An 11,628-nucleotide genomic window follows, 5' to 3' on the forward strand; every position below is an offset into this window, starting at 1 on the left:
ATTTCTGCCTCGGGCATGGATGTGTGTGATGTCCATAGCTTAGTTAGGTTTAAGTAGTTCTACGTTCTAGGGGACTGATGACCTCAGATGTTAAGTCCCATAGTGCTCAGAGCCATTCCAACCTTTTTTTTTGATCGCCGCTTCGTATTTCTAGGGGAATGTAGTAAGAGACTGATCGTACAAATAAACTAAGTAATCGAAACGAGGTAACTTTCCACAGATCTGCAACACACCTAACGTACAGATAACACAGCTACTATCGCAACTGACCAAGGCTACTACACTCCTGGAAATGGAAAAAAGAACACATTGACACCGGTGTGTCAGACCCACCATACTTGCTCCGGACACTGCGAGAGGGCTGTACAAGCAATGATCACACGCACGGCACAGCGGACACACCAGGAACCGCGGTGTTGGCCGTCGAATGGCGCTAGCTGCGTAGCATTTGTGCACCGCCGCCGTCAGTGTCAGCCAGTTTGCCGTGGCATACGGAGCTCCATCGCAGTCTTTAACACTGGTAGCATGCCGTGACAGCGTGGACGTGAACCGTATGTGCAGTTGACGGACTTTGAGCGAGGGGGTATAGTGGGCATGCGGGAGGCCGGGTGGACGTACCGCCGAATTGCTCAACACGTGGGGCGTGAGGTCTCCACAGTACATCGATGTTGTCGCCAGTGGTCGGCGGAAGGTGCACGTGCCCGTCGACCTGGGACCGGACCGCAGCGACGCACGGATGCACGCCAAGACCGTAGGATCCTACGCAGTGCCGTAGGGGACCGCACCGCCACTTCCCAGCAAATTAGGGACACTGTTGCTCCTGGGGTATCGGCGAGGAACATTCGCAACCGTCTCCATGAAGCTGGGCTACGGTCCCGCACACCGTTAGGCCGTCTTCCGCTCACGCCCCAACATCGTGCAGCCCGCCTCCAGTGGTGTCGCGACAGGCGTGAATGGAGGGACGAATGGAGACGTGTCGTCTTCAGCGATGAGAGTCGCTTCTGCCTTGGTGCCAGTGATGGTCGTATGTGTGTTTGGCGCCGTGCAGGTGAGCGCCACAATCAGGACCGCATACGACCGAGGCACACAGGGCCAACACCCGGCATCATGGTGTGGGGAGCGATCTCCGACACAGGCCGTACACCTCTGGTGATCGTCGAGGGGACACTGAATAGTGCACGGTACATCCAAACCGTCATCGAACCCATCGTTCTACCATTCCTAGACCGGCAAGGGAACTTGCTGTTCCAACAGGACAATGCACGTCCGCATGTATCCCGTGCCACCCAACGTGCTCTAGAAGGTGTAAGTCAACTACCCTGGCCAGCAAGATCTCCGGATCTGTCCCCCATTGAACATGTTTGGGACTGGATGAAGCGTCGTCTCACGCGGTCTGCACGTCCAGCACGAACGCTGGTCCAACTGAGGCGCCAGGTGGAAATGGCACGGCAAGCCGTTCCACAGGACTACATCCAGCATCTCTACGATCGTCTCCATGGGAGAATAGCAGCCTGCATTGCTGCGAAAGGTGGATATATACTGTACTAGTGCCGACATTGTGCATGCTCTGTTGCCTGTGTCTATGTGCCTGTGGTTCTGTCAGTGTGATCATGTGATGTATCTGACCGCAGGAATATGTCAATAAAGTTTCCCCTTCCTGGGACAATGAATTCACGGTGTTCTTATTTCAATTTCCAGGAGTGTATGACTATGATAGTCTACAGTAGCCTACGTCAGTTTTACAATTCTGCTCAGAAATTATGCTAATCGTTAACACAGACACAAAAAAATATTCTCCCAAAATAATCATACATTCTACGCAATTTCTCCTTCAAAAGGTACTAAAACATATACGAAGTATACAAAAACTGCTGGACAACACTCTCCGGAACTTTTTTTAAACACTGGTGTTTTCCCCATTAATGTGTCTCTCTTCCTTAACTATATCCTGTTTGTAGCTACTTCAGCCCTGCTGATGTGGCATCATCTACTCCATCTGACTGTGGCCCTTTCCCGACTATATACGGGCAGTGCCGCAGCGTGGCCACGTGCAGTGGTGTAAGATGAATGCGGCACTAACGGTTGGAAATGTTGCAGCTGTGCTGTGCTAGACTGTACAGATTCTGTACATTGCGGAATCCGATATATGATCTTCAATTCTCACGCACAACTGTTTCCAACCTACACTTTGACGTCTGATGGGTATATCCATCACTCTGGATAAAATATGTGCAAAAACATCAGCAGGGTCCCAACCTAGAATAAAGATAGCTTAGCCAAGATAAGATTACAAAACTCACGCTGCGTTTACAACACGGTGCTGAGTTGCTTTTTGGAAGCCCCACTTAAATCTTTCGCTAGGTGCGAGGGACGTTCAGCAAGTAATGCATCAATTTTTTTTTTTTTTTTTTTTTGTAAGCCGGTATATTCTGTTCAAGATTCCAACACAATATTATTAACCACTGCTTTGGCTACAAAACCCTCTTTGTCAACATAATCTCTGTTCAGTGCGACGGCCTTGCGCCGGCTTACTGGAACGGCCTGTATGCTCGCGTGGTACCAACTTACTGGGCACGTCGAAATCAACGTCTTGGTGTATCAGTAGCCTCACCAATATCCCCATGCTCCTTCTCGTAGGGTGCGTCCTTCATTGCGCCAAACAGATGGAAGCCGGAAGGTGCGAGACTCGGAGTGTAGGGTGGATGAGCAAGAACAGTCCAACGAAGTCTTGCGACCTTCTCTCGGGTGCGCAGAGTTGTGCGAGGCCTTGAGTTGCTATGGAGAAGGAGAAGTTTGTTTGCATTTTTGTGGCGACGAGCACTCTAAAGGCGTCTCTTCAGTTTCCTGAGAGTAGCAGAAGGAACCCAGCGGGTACACACCTTTGCGTTCCCGAACTGGTGGACAGGCTCGCAACATTACCAGCAGAGTCGTACGGTTAAACAGGGGGTGTGTTCCGTCCATCACCTCGAATGACAGTCTTCACACATCCGTATTTAAACTGGAAGAAGGTGGCACACAACTGGTATAATTTTTATTAAAAAAGAAATTCCTCTAGCTGTACTCAAGATTTTATATTTACTTCGCTACTAGTTTCGGTGTTGCGTCAACGCCGTCTTCAGGCCCGTAAACTTCGATGAAACCAGTTGTGTGTAACTGAGATCATCAAAGTGTACGGGCCTGAAGATGGCGTTGACGCAACGACGAAACTAGTAGCGAAGTAAATATAGAATGTCGAGTACAGCTGGAGGAATTTCTTTTTTTAATAAAAATCGAATGAGAATGTCCGAACGCTCCAGCACTGCGGGAGTCACAAGTGTGCGGTCGGCCGGCGCACGCGAGATTGGACAGAAGTTAGACACAGCTCTCCGCTTGGAACGCACCTCCGTTACAGGAGCCATTTTGAAGGCTACGTGTTGCGCCGTTACCTGTCGGAACTTCATGGAAGTATAGAGGCTGAAGCGGGAATATTCGACGGTGTCCTACAACGAATGCCGTTCTTTTTCAGCCGAAATTGGCGGGGAAAAAATACGTGCCGCATTATTCTTTCGACGCCCCTCGTATTTACACTAATATGGCTATGCCAAGGGTTGTTCGTGAATAGGGAGAACCAATGGAGCAAGGTAAACGATATACAGCATGTGACTAATGTTGCAGTCAAGTCTTAGAAGGAAGAACTTGAGCTATGAATTCAAGACAACCAGAAACATACGTGCCCACTGTGTCAACATTATTTTTAAGAGGTGTATATGGCATAATGAACTGCTGAAACTGGTAGCGAAAATTAAATAGGATTTCAATTGCTTGGCTGTTTGGAGAATTTCATTGTTAAATATTTGACCACCCTCTGTTCTATGTCCACAATGGACAATGGGTCAACAGAGGCTGACTAATGTTATGTTCATGACCAAGGGGAACAATACACTACGACTGATGTGCCCTAATGAATAACAATGGAACTTCATTGAGGATAATAAACAAACTACAGTAACACTTTCTTGGAACGTTAGTATGAACTACTTCATTTAGTGTGATAGATTATGAATGAAGCACTGAAATGTCTTTCATATAATGACTGATGGTGCACTGGAATAACGTAGCAAGTAATAACTGACGTGGCACTGGAATGCCTTATCGGGTAATCACCGACATAGCACGGGGACGTTTCTATGTGAACGATGACGATGATGATAATTATGGCTGGTTTGTGGGGCGCTGAACTGCTCGGTCACCAGCGCCCGTTCAAATTCGCAACCTTTGCTCAGTCTAGTCTCGCCACTTTGGCGAGTGTTGATGAAAGGATTAGGACACCACAAAGACCCAGTTATCTTGAGGCAGGTCAAAATCCCTGACCTTGCCGGGAATCGAACCCGGGACCCCGTGCTCGGGAAGCGAGAACGCTCCCGCGGGACCACTAGCTGCGGAAGTCTGTGAACGAAGTCCATCGTGATAGTGTCCCGTGAGAATGAGGATTCGGCGGCGCGCCAAAGTCTTGCGAAGCGGTCAGCTGCGGTGTGTTCTGATAGATGGACCACTGGGCACAACCGGCTTAGAGCACGGAGTGTAGAGTGTGCTCTGCGAAAGAACTCTCAATGGTGCATCGCTGGGTGTGGCCAGCATAGAGCATACAGTGAACTGGGCGAAACAGCTCTGACTGGCGGATCGCTGTGTGCTGCCGGCGTAGTAGCGCAGTGTGTGAAGTGACTGCAGAGCATTTTTTCCCCTTTATTGTTGTTTCAGTTTCCCACAACTGGGACGAGCTGGCAGCGCTCTTCAACCAAAGGTTACACAAACTGATAGTGTACAAAAGGTGACAATAACAGATGATTAAAAAAAATACACAGGTGGATGATACTGAGGTTTTTTCATAAAAAGAGGCGATAAAAAACGAGGATTGTGTAAAATTACGCGTAGGTGGAGACTGTTGATAGGTTTTAAAACTCGTTTCGTGCCTTTATATTACAGTTATAACATCGTCACTAACGGTCGTGAATGATACCACTGTACATGGTGGCAGGCAGTCAAGGAATATTTTAGGGAATTGGTTTAAAACTTTATTTCAAAGCCGCAGTGAAATCTTTCTCCCAGAGCATCTTACGCTGTACCTACGTGACACAAGTTGCCTGCCTTTCAAAACCGAGGCATTGAAATGTGGACGTTAAAGCTGCTGACAAGAGACGACCTCAGATCTCTGCTGAAACTGCTAGCGAATTCACTCCATTGGTTTTAGCCTATAGCGTGCGTGGGACACAGGTCACGTGTGTCGAAGTTGGAGTGTTCTGCGGTGCGGAGCTTAGTTGCCTCTCTCTTGTAATCCAGACCTCGAGCAGAACAGACGTCTTCTTGGAAGGCAGAGCCTCTGGCTCTGCTTTAAAATGAACCGCGTCCCCTTCCGTCACCCATTTTAATTAATTGTTCGAGCTCCTAGACTGGCCTAAACCTGGTAACTTCGGACCCTAGGCGCGCCCCTTGTACCCCGTACACTGAAATATATTCTCTTTATTGTGCCTAATTTCCTGTTCTGTCATTTAACTTCAGCTCTGGATGCCCCCTCTCAAGTCCTGACCGCTCGCCCTCCTGCATACTGTCGCCACGGGGCATGTGTAACGATCTTCTCCCCCCCCCCCCCCCCTCTTCCCTGCCTGTATACATTAACACCGCAATGTAATGGTGGTGCTAGGTGACACGTGAAAAAATTGTTATCATAAAGGTGAGATAATGAGTATGACTACGGGTCGATGAAGGGGAAAGGGGAAAATAGAAAGATAGTGTGAGGTGGAAAGAGGTATATATCTCAGGACGGACATCATAGTTGGGCAGTGGAAGTTTAACCAAATTCCGGAGGGACAGGATGGAAAAGGGATGATGTATGGATGTAGTGGCGCAGCAGGCTACCTGGATTGGTTATTAGTGGGTTTCTCTATTAATGTATCGGATATAAAGGTGCTCTACGAAAAGAAGAAGCTGTGGGTAGTGGGTGAGTTGGTAGAGGTTGCGATTTGGGGAAAGTAGGCGGATGCGGAAGACGATGAGGGTCGCGTGTCTTTCTAGGATTACGAAGGACTGACAGAATTTAGGCAAGGCAGAGAGCCAGGCAACGTTGGCGTTGGTTAGGATGGTGTGGACAAGGGATTACGGACGAGGATAATGGCAGAAGTATGTAGACCACAGATGCAGCCTGTTAGTAGTTGCAGTCGGCTTCGTGCTTGAGGTTGAGTGGTAAGAAGATATGCGTTAATTGTTAGTTTTGTGTTGAGAATTAGTCTTAAATACTTCACTGTGTTAGTCAGAGAGGTGGTTTCGTTGTAGATGGAAATCTGGACGACGGAAACGCCGAGTGGTTCGACTAAAGATGGTGGCTTGGCACTTCTGTGGATTTACTTGAAGTTTCGACGTGGTACACCACGCGGCAAGGAGATTGGGGAGGCATAGGAACGAGGCGTGGTAGAGTTAAAGGGCGGAACAGCAAAGCACCCGGCCGAAGTGACCGAGCGGTTCTAGGCGCGTCAGTCTGGAACCGCGCGACCGCTACGGTCTCAGGTTCGAATCCTGCCTCGGGCATGGATGTGTGTGGTGTCCTTAGGTTAGTTAGGTTTAACTAGTTCTAAGTTCTAGGGGACTGATGACCTCAGAAGTTAAGTCCCATAGTGCACGGTTTGTGGTTTGACAGTTCAATGTATAGTTGGTTGTGGGCGCCAACATCTTCTACGTTGTTCCATTGGACTCCCTGTTGTGCCCTGGTAGGGTGACGTGGAAGTTATCGTGTCGGTGGGTCCGTTGACTGTTTGTCGTCGGATTGACAATGGTGGGGCCGACTGCCTGTCTCACCTAAGTGATCGTTAGTATCTCAAGTGCTGGCCGACCGCCGAAACTTCTGAGCGCCCCTGGGTGCACTGCCTTTTCTTGCTTGTTATTGTTGTTGCTACTTGTATGGCTTTTAGCCGATTTTTAGATTAAGATTGATTTGCCCTTAAGGTGTCAGATGGTTTGGGTCTTCAGCCTAATTTAAGACCTGTTTTACGTAGATGCCTTTGGCATTTTTAAAAATTAATGTTATTGAGTCTTAAGTGTTCGGCCTTCAGCCGATTTTGAATTTAAGTTGTTTGCTTTTAAAGTGTCAGATTCTTTGCGCCTTCAGCCTAATCAAGGAACTGCCTTTTAAATTTCTGATTTTGGCTGAGTTTTAAGTTATTGGCTTTCAGCCGTTTTTAAATTAAAGTGGTCTTGCCCTTAAGGCATGAGATTGTACGGCGCATTCAGCTGCTAATTAAGTTCCAAAACTAAAGGTGTCTCTTTTTTTTTTGAAAAAAATTAAATAAACTCTTGGCTCTTGTAATGTTTGATCAAATAAAAGGTTGTACGTTCGAGTCTAACTGACAGCCGCTTATTTTGGTCCCTTTCTACAACTTAAACTACCTGTTCTAACCACCCTACCACATCAAAGGTCAGCATTCAATAACGATTGTGGTATTGCTCACGCTGCTAAATATTGCATTTTCGGGCAACAACAGTCATAGTTTGTGGCAGGTGTTATTAGAGCAAAGTTAATAAAGCCATTTCATGTAATAATAAAAAAACTAGGCTCTCATCTTTTTGTGTTTCCCACGCTGGTCTGGTCGTAAAATCATGGCTCAATCGTTGAAAATCTAGGTGGTTATGATTCCATGATCGCATGCAAAGAGGCCTAGGTTTTATTCTGCTATATTCAAAAGTTTTGTAGATGCGCTTCACAAACCATTCTTGAAGATTACACTTTTGCAGGACAATGGTGATGTAAAAAAAGCAATCAGCAGTCCGAATTGAAGTTACACTTTCTTTTAATTGCAATATCGCGTAAACACAAAACATCACTTCACAATACAAAAGATACTTGAAGACATCTTCCTCACAGTCACTGTTAAAATTCACATTTTATAAGCGGACTACGTTAAGCGTCTTTCCAACATGACATCCAAGACTTGACTTTCTCAAGGTCCGACACTCTAACAACTCAACAACTAACTATCGCTTAACGCGCCCAAAAATCTGAGTTACAAGTACGTCAAAGATCATAGCGACAAAAGAAAGAATACACATAAGAATAATATAACTGCAACATAAGCATATCGATGTATCACAAATGAAATCCAATCTGAATGTTGTCTCAGAAATATGCTAACTACTTTGCAGAAACACAGTAGAATATTACTGGTATCGAGAGGTTTAGATGAGGTACCATAATGGTTACGTAATTCAAGTACCATTGCACTGTCCTATACTGCGGATTTAGCAGGGCGTTTCGTTGGCAACTGCGCTGTCAGAGATCTTCGCTCCCGTAGGGAGTGTAGTCTTGTGTCGCCGAAGTTGGAAAAAGACGCAACTGTTTAGTTTCGCCACCTACATGAGCAATCATACGCGCTCGGGTGCGCGGTGATCGGCGGAGCAGTTTCGAAACTACACTCCTGGAAATTGAAATAAGAACACCGTGAATTCATTGTCCCAGGAAGGGGAAACTTTATTGGCACATTCCTGGGGTCAGATACATCACATGATCACACTGACAGAACCACAGGCACATAGACACAGGCAACAGAGCATGCACAATGTCGGCACTAGTACAGTGTATATCCACCTTTCGCAGCAATGCAGGCTGCTATTCTCCCATGGAGACGATCGTAGAGATGCTGGATGTAGCCCTGTGGAACGGCTTGCCATGCCATTTCCACCTGGCGCCTCAGTTGGACCAGCGTTCGTGCTGGACGCGCAGACCGCGTGAGACGACGCTTCATCCAGTCTCAAACATGCTCAATGGGGGTCAGATCCGGAGATCTTGCTGGCCAGGATAGTTGACTTACACCTTCTAGAGCACGTTGGGTGGTACGGGATACATGCGGACGTGCATTGTCCTGTTGGAACAGCAAGTTCCCTTGCCGGTCTAGGAATGGTAGAACGATGGGTTCGATGACGGTTTGGATGTACCGTGCACTATTCAGTGTCCCCTCGACGATCACCAGAGGTGTACGGCCAGTGTAAGAGATCGCTCCCCACACCATGATGCCGGGTGTTGGCCCTGTGTGTCTAAGTCGTATGCAGTCCTGATTGTGGCGCTCACCTGCACGGCGCCAAACACGCATACGACCATCATTGGCACCAAGCCAGAAGCGACTCTCATCGCTGAAGACGACACGTCTCCATTCGTCCCTCCATTCACGCCTGTCGCGACACCACTGGAGGCGGGTTGCACGATGTTGGGGCGTGAGCGGAAGACGTCCTAACGGTGTGCGGGACCGTAGCCCAGCTTCATGGATACGGTTGCGAATGGTCCTCGCCGATACCCCAGGAGCAACAGTGTCCCTAATTTGCTGGGAAGCGGCGGTGCAGTCCCCTACGGCACTGCGTAGGATCCTACGGTCTTGGCGTGCAACCGTGCGTCGCTGCGGTCCGGTGCCAGGTCGACGGGCACGTGCACCTTCCTCCGACCACTGGCGACAACATCGATGTACTGTGGAGACCTCACGCCCCACGTGTTGAGCAATTCGGCGGTACGTCCACCCGGCCTCCCGCATGCCCACTATACGCCCTCGCTCAAAGTTCGTCAACTGCACATACGGTTCACGTCCACGCTGTCGCGGCATGCTACCAGTGTTAAAGACTGCGATGGAGCTCCGTATGCCAGGGCAAACTGGCTGACACTGACGGCGGCGGTGCACAAATGCTACGCAGCTGGCGCCATTCGACGGCCAACACCGCGGTTCCTGGTGTGTCCGCTGTGCCGTGCGTGTGATCATTGCTTGTACAGCCCTCTCGCAGTGTCCGGAGCAAGTATGGTGGGTCTGACACACCGGTGTCAATGTGTTCTTTTTTCCATTTCCAGGAGTGTATGTTCCGCAACCTAGTGTAATTGTGTAAACTAGCCTTAATTTTCTTTGCTGGTGTGTTTACGTTTTGGAAGTTAGAGTTGGCGCTTCGAGTGATACTCCGACTACACTGGAGACATCGTTCTCAAGTAAATGCTGTGGCAGATGCGGTGAATAACGACCCTTTCTGGGAGCGCTGCCGAGGAGAATTTCTTTCGCCGCACCGACAACCGCCCGCGAGTATCAGATTAGCGCGGGGCCCTTACTGGCGGCCTGGGGACAGGTTTGTCTCTGCCACCGCCGCTATAAACTCGCAGCGCCGTCTCTCGTGGGGGCGGGGAGGGTGGGCGCGGGCGGAGGGAGAGATTTAAGCCCCGCAGCAGCGCGCCGGTACAGAGGGCGAAAAATTTGTGTCCCCGCCCTGAGGGTTCCTGGGGATTTGTCAGCTCGCAAATATGGAGCCACTGGCTGCGCCGTAAAAATTACCCGCTCACCGCTGGAAACCTCGTTCCGATTTCTAAGCGGAAAAATATCGCGGCCGCCAGTTTTTTATTCGCAGAGAACGTTAAAAAAAGCCGCTCTGAACGTTCTAGGCGTAGTGGCAGTTATGCAGTGAAGCATGTGCGATACAGTAGCTTCATTTTTTGGGGGAAAGTGTTATTTTTGCCTGTGGCGCAGCTGTACCAGCGTATCGGGAAGTGTACTGAGTCATAAATACATACTACAGCGTTCCAGACGCGCCGACTAGTCGCTGCTTCGGTGCGACATATTTACTGCCTACCATTGGGGAAAGTTTTAGGCCCTGACCAACTGACCGCTGTGACGATATTCTTTGCTGCGTGCTTCTTTTTGCCGCTGCTTGGACGACTGTCAGCTTGATGCCATAAGTTCAGTGTAACAGCAAGAGCTTACATACTAGAGAGCAGTTGGTTTCACGTTCAAAAGAGACATATGTTAAGTTGTAAATACTGTAATTTACTGCGAAACAAGGAACTGGATCTTGAAGAGTGGAGTTTCGTTGAATTCATGTTAGGACAACGATATTGAGGTGATGCGTTTCTGGCGACAGTTTCCATCGATCGTCCATTTGATCTTCGAGTCGACTTGGTTGCTTATTTGTCTTCTGCTCGTCTTTAACCGCGCAGATTTAACGGAGCGCGTGCTCTCTGCTGGGGAGTAGTTCGCGAACGAACGGGTGCAAAGGAACGGTTCACCAAGATGAACGAAAGGACCGAGGAACGAATTCCAAGGAACGATCGGTTCATAGTTCATTTGGTCGCGGCGGTCTTCTTATAGTTCCCGGGAACGAGGAACGATCGGCTCATAGTTCACTTCGGTCGCGGCGGTCCACTTATAGTTTCCGGGAAGGAGGAACGATCGGTTCATAGTTCACTAGTTCACTTCGGTCGCGGCGGTCACTTGGGCAGTTCTCGTTCCAGCCTCGGTCGCGTGCTCGTCTCAGTCTCGGTCTCCCTCGGCCGCACTCGTCGTTCTTCGCATGACCACCTGTCTCAGTTCCACTGCCGACTGCTCCCAGTTAGTACAGTATCCAGTTGTTCGTTTCGTTCACAGCGCTCTCCCATTTTACATGTGTTCCAAACTGTTCTTGCACTTGGTTCTGGGTATTCAGCGCCCACGACCAGTAATCAAAAAGTATTTTATATTTACGTAAATTACATAAAAATTACGTTGTATGTAACAGGTACGTCTTTTAAGGTAAAAAAAGGGCATATCAGCTCACTTCATTACTACATACTTATAACAATGCAAGTTTTTTTTGTAATTCATATATTTT

Source organism: Schistocerca gregaria, chromosome 9 (assembly GCF_023897955.1).
Source record: "Schistocerca gregaria isolate iqSchGreg1 chromosome 9, iqSchGreg1.2, whole genome shotgun sequence".
Lineage (NCBI taxonomy): Eukaryota > Metazoa > Arthropoda > Insecta > Orthoptera > Acrididae > Schistocerca > Schistocerca gregaria.